At 21.0% G+C, this 8,130-nt stretch overlaps 1 protein-coding gene across 3 annotated transcripts in view; it reads right to left on the bottom strand.

Annotated features, from left to right (window-relative positions):
- The window catches only part of LOC117172788 (branched-chain-amino-acid aminotransferase), a 91,118-nt gene that overhangs the window by 37,853 nt on the left and 45,135 nt on the right, over positions 1 to 8,130 (bottom strand). The gene's annotated exons all lie outside the window — the stretch shown is intronic.

Genomic DNA, 8,130 nt, shown 5'->3' with positions numbered 1-8,130 from the left:
TTTTGAAACTAATGTCTTATTGTTGTATTTGTAATCAATAAAATATATTTATAAAAAATTCTAATTGTTAAAATTCGGGAATTTTCCAATTCGGTAATATTAAAACCTGTCGGGAACTTTTCAATTCGGTAATATTATAAACTATCGAGAATTTTATTATTCGAGAATTTTCCAATTTGGTATTTTTATTTTTCGGCAATTTTAGTATTCGTGAATTTTATTTTTCGGCAATTTTCCAATTCGGTATTTTTATTTGTCGGTAATTTTATTATTCGTGTATTTTATTATTTGGGAATTTTCAAAATCGGTACTGTGTCGGGAATTTTATTTTTTGGGATTTTTCAGTCGTCCCAATATTTTCGGGATTCTAAAAATTACGTATTTCACAAAACATTTGATATTTTTAATAATATTTAAAACATTTGTACAATAAAATGGGTGAAAAAATTACACCCTCGTTGCCTATACGAAAGAGGTAATTCTGAGGAAGATTCCATTTCTAAAATATGTGCATAATCTTGTTTGTGTAAAATTTATTTTATTTGAAAATTCAGCTGTTGAAAATTTCAAAATTTTATAAAATTTTCAAACAAAAAGGATGATTGCTTACCAAAAATGATAAATTTTCAACAAACTAGCTGAATTTTCATATAAAATAAATTTTATACAAAAAATTGAATAGTTTCATTTTCAGTTTAAGAAATAGGTTTTCAAAAAAATAATTTTTCAACAAAACAGTTAAAAAAATAAATGTCTAATTAGTTAAATTATTCGTCGAAAAATGAATTTTAAATTATAAAACTAATTTAATAATTTAAAAATACATGAATTTTCAATCAAATATTATAATTATATTTGAAATGTTTCAAGTAAAAAGTTAATTTTCCATCAATCAAGACAAATTTTTAACAAAATAGATGATTTTTAACCAAATATTTCAATATTTTACAGAATTTTCAACCAAAAAGGATGATTTCATACCAAAAAAAAAGAAAAATTTTCAACAGCTGAAGTTTCAAATAAAATAAATTTTATACAAACAAAAATATGTGCATAATTTTGTTTGTATAAAATTTATTTTATTTGAAAATTCAGCTGTTGAAAATTTTTCTTTTCTTTTTGGTATGAAATCATCCTTTTTGGTTGAAAATTCTATAAAATATTGAAATATTTGGTTAAAAATTCATATATTTTAATTTTTCAAATATTTTTCTTTGGTAGAACATTAATCTTTTCGGTTGAAATCCATTTTTTTGTTAACATTTATTTTATTATTGAATATTAATTTTTTTGACTAAAAATTTAACAAGATTTTCTTCTTTTTTATTTCCTTAAAAACTTATTTCTTTAATTGAAAATTCATCTATTTTGTTTAAAATTTGTCTTTAATGATAGAAAATTAACTTTTTACTTGAAAAATTTCAAATAAAATTAAAATATTTGATAAAAGTTGATGTATTTTTAAATGATTAAATTAGTTTTGTAATTAAAAATTCATTTTTCGACTAATAATTTAACTAATTAGAAATTCATTTTTTAAACTGTTTTGTTGAAAAATTATTTGTTTGAAAACCTACTTCTTTAACTGAAAATGAAACTATTCAATTTTTTGTAAAAAATTTATTGCATATGAAAATTCTGCTATTTTGTTGAAAATTTATCATTTTTTGGTAAGCAATCATCCTTTTTGTTTGAAAATTCTATAAAATATTGAAATAGTTGGTTAAAAATTATTTTTTTTTGTTTAAAAAATATTCTTCTTTGGTAGAACATTAACCTTTTTTGTTGAAAATTCATTTCCTTGATTAAAAATTCGTTTTTTCATTGAATATTATTTTTTTTTACTAAAAACTTAACTAGTTTTTTTTTCAACAAATTATTTTATTTTCTGAAAAGCTTATTTCTTCAACTAAAAATTAAAGTATTAAATTTTTCGTTAAAAATTTATTTCTTTTGTTTGAAAATTCATCTACTATTTTGTTAAAAATTTGTATTTTTGATCGAAAATTCACTTTTTTCTTTAAAAATTTAAATTAAAATTAAAATTTTTGATTGAAAATTCATTCAATTTTGGTTAAAAAATTAATTTCACAGGTTGAAATTCATTTTGTTTGGTTAAAAACTATTAAACTGTTTTATGTTTGGTTAAAAGATTCTCTTTTTTCGTTGAAAATTCACTTTATTTGTAGAAAATCTCTTTTTTTTTTAGTTTTTAATTTAATTAATTGGGTAGGGAATTCATATTTTGTTATTGTAGATTAAACTTTTTTTTAAATTCGACTTTATGATTTGAAAACTCGACATTTTGGATGGGATTCTTTTCTTTATTGATTGCAAATTTTTGTTTCATTTAACAGTTTTTTATTGAAATTTAAAATACTTTTTGGCAGAAATATTAACTATTACACTTTTTGTTGAAATTCGCTTTTTTATCAAAGATTTATCAGTCTGCTTGGAAATTTAACTATTTTGTTAAAAATTACATTTTGTTTACAATTTTTTAAAATCTTTCTAAATTCTAAATTATTTTCAAATTTAAAAAAAATTTGGTTATTCCCTTAAACACTTTTAAAATTCTCAAAAATTGTTTATTTTCTTAAAACCTTTATAAATTAAAAAAAAAATTCTTAATGCTCTTCAAATTCATTTTGCAAAATGAAAAATCATTTTTAATTATTTCGGGAATCTTAAGAATTTTTGTTAATCTCTTGAAACGTTTTAAAATTTTTGAAAATCTTCTTTTTGTTCAAATATTAAAAGATCTACATTTAAAAAATTTTGATCTTTTCAAATTTTAAATTTTTTGTTAGTCTTTTAAGAACTTGTAAATTTCTCCTGACCTTGAACGATTTTTTTAGAATTTTTTAATCTTGCAAAATTAAAAAATTACGCTTTATAATCTTCTACACTTTTTTCGAAGTAGGAAATCTATTAAATTTTTTTTAACTTTCTCTTAAAACACATTTTTTAAAATAAAAAAACCAACTGAAACTTTCCCATCAATCTGAAGAAGACGTTGTTTATTTTCTTTGATTTCCTACAAAGAATTTAATATTGTTTAATACTTTTATTTTTGTCCTAAAAAAAAAAATTATCTACACAGAAGATGTATATTCTGCGCACATCATTATATAGTAATATTTTATTATCAAGATAATCTCTAAACATTGCAAAAAAAAAAATGTTGAGTCCAATATTTTTCCTGTACAAAATATATTCTACATAACATATTTAAAACAGCACATAAAATATTCTTTATAAAAATTAGATCCTACATAAAATTAAATGATTATAGTTTTGATTTAAATTTGTTTGCTGCTATAAAGACAATATCAGTTATGTCATAAAAGCCAGTGATGTATGTGAACTTACAATATATGTAAAAGATTTAATTTAGAATTTTTGCTTTAGATAAAATTAAATATTTTGTGAAGGAAAAAAATAAAAGTATTAAAAAATATTAAATTCTTTTTAGGAAATCTTCTGTGTATAAAAAATGTTATGTAGAAAAAATATGACAGTATTAAATTTTGTGTATGAAACATTTTGTGTATAAAAAGTTTTTTGTAGGAAAAATTTTGTGTAGAAAATATTTTGTGTAGGAAAAAAATAAATATATTAAACCGTATTAAATTCTGTGTAGGAAACATTTGGGTAGAAAAAGTTTTGCGTAGGAAAAATATAACAGTATTAAATTCTATGTAGGATTTTTGTGTATTTTATTTTGTGTAGAAATATTTTGCGTGGAAATATTTTGCGTAGAAATATTCTGCGTAGGAAAAATATAACAGTATTAAATTCTTTATAGGACAAATTTTGTGTAGAAAGTTTTGTGTAAGAAAAATATGATCAGTACACTTATGTACAATATATTTTTTGTAGAATAAAATTGTTTATGAACAGCGTTTTCCCATATTGTTGAATAGTTTTATTTTTGTTCCTACACAAAATATTTTCTACATATACCAAATATTTCCTACACTTAATTTAATACTGTTATATTTTTCCTACGCACAACTTTTTCTACACAAAATGTTTCCTACATGGAATTTAATACTGTCATATATTTTTTCTAGACAAAATTTTTTCGACAAAGAGTATTTCTTACACAGAATTTAATATTGTTTAATAGATTTATTTTTTATTACACAAAATATTTCTTACACTGAATTTAATACTGTTATATCTTTCCTACACAGAATTTAATAATGTTATATTTCTTCAACACAGAAGATTTACTACACGGAAATGAATATTGTTTAATACTTTTATTTTTACCTGCACAAAATGTTTTCTACACAGAGTGTGTACATTTTACACAGAATTAAATATTAATATTTTGTTATCAAGAAGTCTCTGAACATTGTACACAAAAATTTAATGTCCAATATTTTTCCTGCAGAAAATATATTCTGCAGATCTAAAACGGGAAAACACTGTTCCTACACAATTTTATTCTACACAAAATATATTGTAAATAAGTATATTGATCACATTTTTCTTACAGAAAACTTTTTCTACACAAAATTTTTCCTGCAATGAATTTAATATTGTTAGATACTTTTATTTTTTTCCTACACAAAATATTTTTTACACAAAATATTTCCTACACAGGATTTAATACTATTATATTTTTCCTACACACCATTTTTTTCTACGCAGAAGATTTCCTACACATAATTTTATATTGTTTAACACTATTATTTTATTCCAACATAAAATATTTTCTTCACAAAATATGTATATTCTAAACAGAATTAAATAGTAATATTTTTTTATTATCAAGATAGTCTCTAAACATTGTACACAAAAATATAATGCATAATATTTTTCCAGGAGAAAATATATTCTATATAACATTCTTTAATAGTGTGTTACAAAAAGTCCTAACTAAGTCTATTTTTACAGTTTTTACATATTTTGCCTATTTTGAAAAAATATCAAAACTTTTGGTTTTAGAAAATCTAATTGCGATAATGGTGTTTACAGTTTTTTATTTTATAGCGCTTGTATCACCAATACTCAATATCACTGTAAGTATATTTTTAAATGAAAAATTTTAGTATATATGAATTTTGTTTTTATTTGCCACGAAAACTTTTGCGATTATAACTGTGTAAGAGGCTTGAAAATTTATTTTTAAGATTTTGTCTAGGAAAAAATAATAGAATTAAACAATATAAAATTATGTGTAGGAAATCTTCTATGTAGAAAAAATTTTGTGCAGGAAAAATTTTGCGTAGAAAAAATTTTGTGTATGAAAAATGCAACAGTATTAAATTCTGTGTGGAAAATATTTTGTGTAAAAAAAATGAAAATATTTAACAATATTCAATTTTGTGTAGGAAAAATTTTGTGTAGAAAATATTTTTATTTTTTTTCCTACACAAAATATTTTTGACACAAAATATTTCCTACACAGAATTTAATACTGTTATATTTTTCCTACACTAAACTTTTTCTAGACAAAATGTTTCCTATACAGAATTGAATACCGTTAGATTTTTTCTACACAGAAGATTTACTACACAGAATTGAATATTGCTTAATACTTTTATTTTTACCTGCACAAAATATTTTCTACACAGAACATGTACATTTTACACAGAATTAAATATTAAAATTTTGTTATCAAAGTAGTTTCTGAACATTCTACACAAAAATAAACTTTGTGCAGGAAAAGTTTTACACTTAATGCTAGTGCTATATAGCAGCAACAAGATTTCAATTAAAACTATAATCATTTCATCTTGTGTAGGATCTACTTTTTGTAAAGAATATTTGATGTACTGTTTTAAATATGTCATTTAGAGGCTATTTGAGATTAAAATATTACTATTTAATTCTATGTAGAATATACGTATTATGTGTAGGAAATATTTTGTAATGGAAAAAAATAAAAGTATTAAACAATATTAAATTCCGTGCATGAAACTTTTTGTATAGAAAAAGTTTTGTGTAGAAAAAGTTTTGTGTGGAAAAAGTTTAGTGTAGACAAAATTTTGTGTAGGAAAAATATGACAGTATTAAATTCTGTGTAGGAAACATTTTGTGTAGACAAAGTTTTGTGTAGGAAAACTATAATCAGTATGTTTGTGTACAATATATTTTGTGTGAAAAAAAATTACAAAATTATAAAAAATTTTGAACTTCCATAGGATCGATTTTATTTCCTATTTTAGCTAAAATAGTTATGGCTTATTTATAAAATTAAGTTTTTGAAAAAATTGATTTAAATGTTGATTTTTAATAGTATAAGACCAAGATTACAATTTATTGTTGAAATTGAAACAGAGGGGTGATTAAATTTTCTAGATATGACTTTAATTAAAACTGATGAAGGACACATTATCACTGATTGGCATAGAAAAACGATATGTTCAGGAAGAAAACTTAAGTTTTTTTTCTAATCACTCTGTTGAAAACAAGATAGGAGTTTTAAAAAATTTGATAGATAAAGCTCTTCAATCGTCAAATCCATTATTTTATGAAAAACATATTGAACAATGTAAAGAAAATTCTTTTCTTAACCATTATCTGTTTGATATTTTATTGAAAAGCATGTGATTAATAGAACAAATTATAATAAAAAAAAAAACAATGATCAAAATAAAAAATAGAGAGTAGTCTAATATTATTTTTTTCTTCAGAAGTTATCTCTATGTATAAAAATTCTACTATTCGATGGAAAATTTAATTACTCGGTTAAAAATAAATTTGTTGCAAATTCGTTTTTTATTGTTCAAAATTAATGTTTGCAAAGGAAGATCTGGCTATTACCATTTTGGTAGAAAATTCATATTTTTCTATTAAAAATTTATTTGATACTTTGGTTTCAACTGTTTCGTGGAAAATTCGTTTTTTTTTTGGCTTAAAAATTCAAGAATATAGTTAATTTTTTTTCTTTTTTGATTGAAAAATATTTCTTGGTTAAAAATGATTTTTTTTTGGAATTTCGACTTTTCGAGCTGAAAATTCAAGAAGCTTATTAAATCCTTTTTTTGCTCTACATTTTTTCAAATAATGTCATTGCACTATCAATCTTCTTTTTTTAAAATTCTACTATTATATTTTTGGCTCAGAATTAACCTCTTTTAATTACAAATTCCACTATTTTGATTCATGGGATTAGAAATTTTGAAAATATACTAAAATATTTTTAAAAAATTGAGAATCTCTTTAAATTATTCAAAATATAAAAATAATTGAAATCCTCAGAAGTCTTGCCAAATTTTTGAAAATATTCCAAACTTTAAAGATCTTAATATCTTAAAATCATTAAAATAATTAGAAATTCTTTGAAAACTTTTGAAATCCCTTAAAATTTTTTATATAATTTTTAAAACTTGAAACATAATTTAGATTTTTGAAGATTTCAGTACAAAATTTTGAAGTTTCTTTCACTGAATTTCAAACAGTTATTTTAATTTTGCAAAAATACTATAAATTCAAGGACAATTTAAAATTTGAAAATTTGAAATAAAATATAAGTTTCTTTGAAAATAATTGGTTTTGGTCGGGGATTTAACTATTTTAAATAAAAATCATCTTTTTTATCAATTCAATTGTTTTTTTTTATTTCAAATTATTTTTAACTGAAAATTGAAATATTCCTTTATTGGTTAAAATTTTTGAGAAGATTGAAATATATATTTAAAAAAATGTACATTTTTGAAGATTTTCAACAAAAATTTTAGAATGTTTCTAATAACAAGGTTTCAAAATTATAAAGTTTTTTTTTATATTCCTGGCAAAATTTTAAGTATTTTTTTATTTTAAAAACTTATTTTTTAAAGAAAATTAAAAAAGATTTTAAAGCATTAAAAAAAATATCGAAAAATATCTAGCAGATTTTATAAAAGTTTTTGTAATGATGCAGAATTAAAAAAAAATTTGGAAAACTTTGAAAACAATTAAAAACTTGAAATGAGTTTAAAGATTTCTGGGAAAATTTCAAATAATTTGTTACTTAAAAAAAAGAGTTAAACACTTTTTTTTAGATTTTAAAACATTTTTAAAAATGTCAAAAAAATGTGGAAATTTTAAAAGCCAATTTAAAAACTATTGCATGATTTTTGAAAGTTTCAAGATAATAAATAATTTCCTTACAATTCCGGGCAAAATTTTAAT

This window comes from Belonocnema kinseyi, chromosome 5 (assembly GCF_010883055.1).
Source record: "Belonocnema kinseyi isolate 2016_QV_RU_SX_M_011 chromosome 5, B_treatae_v1, whole genome shotgun sequence".
Classification (NCBI taxonomy): Eukaryota; Metazoa; Arthropoda; class Insecta; order Hymenoptera; family Cynipidae; genus Belonocnema; species Belonocnema kinseyi.
The sequence above is the reverse complement of the archived record's forward strand: the minus strand, read 5'-3'. Positions and strand labels throughout refer to the sequence as shown.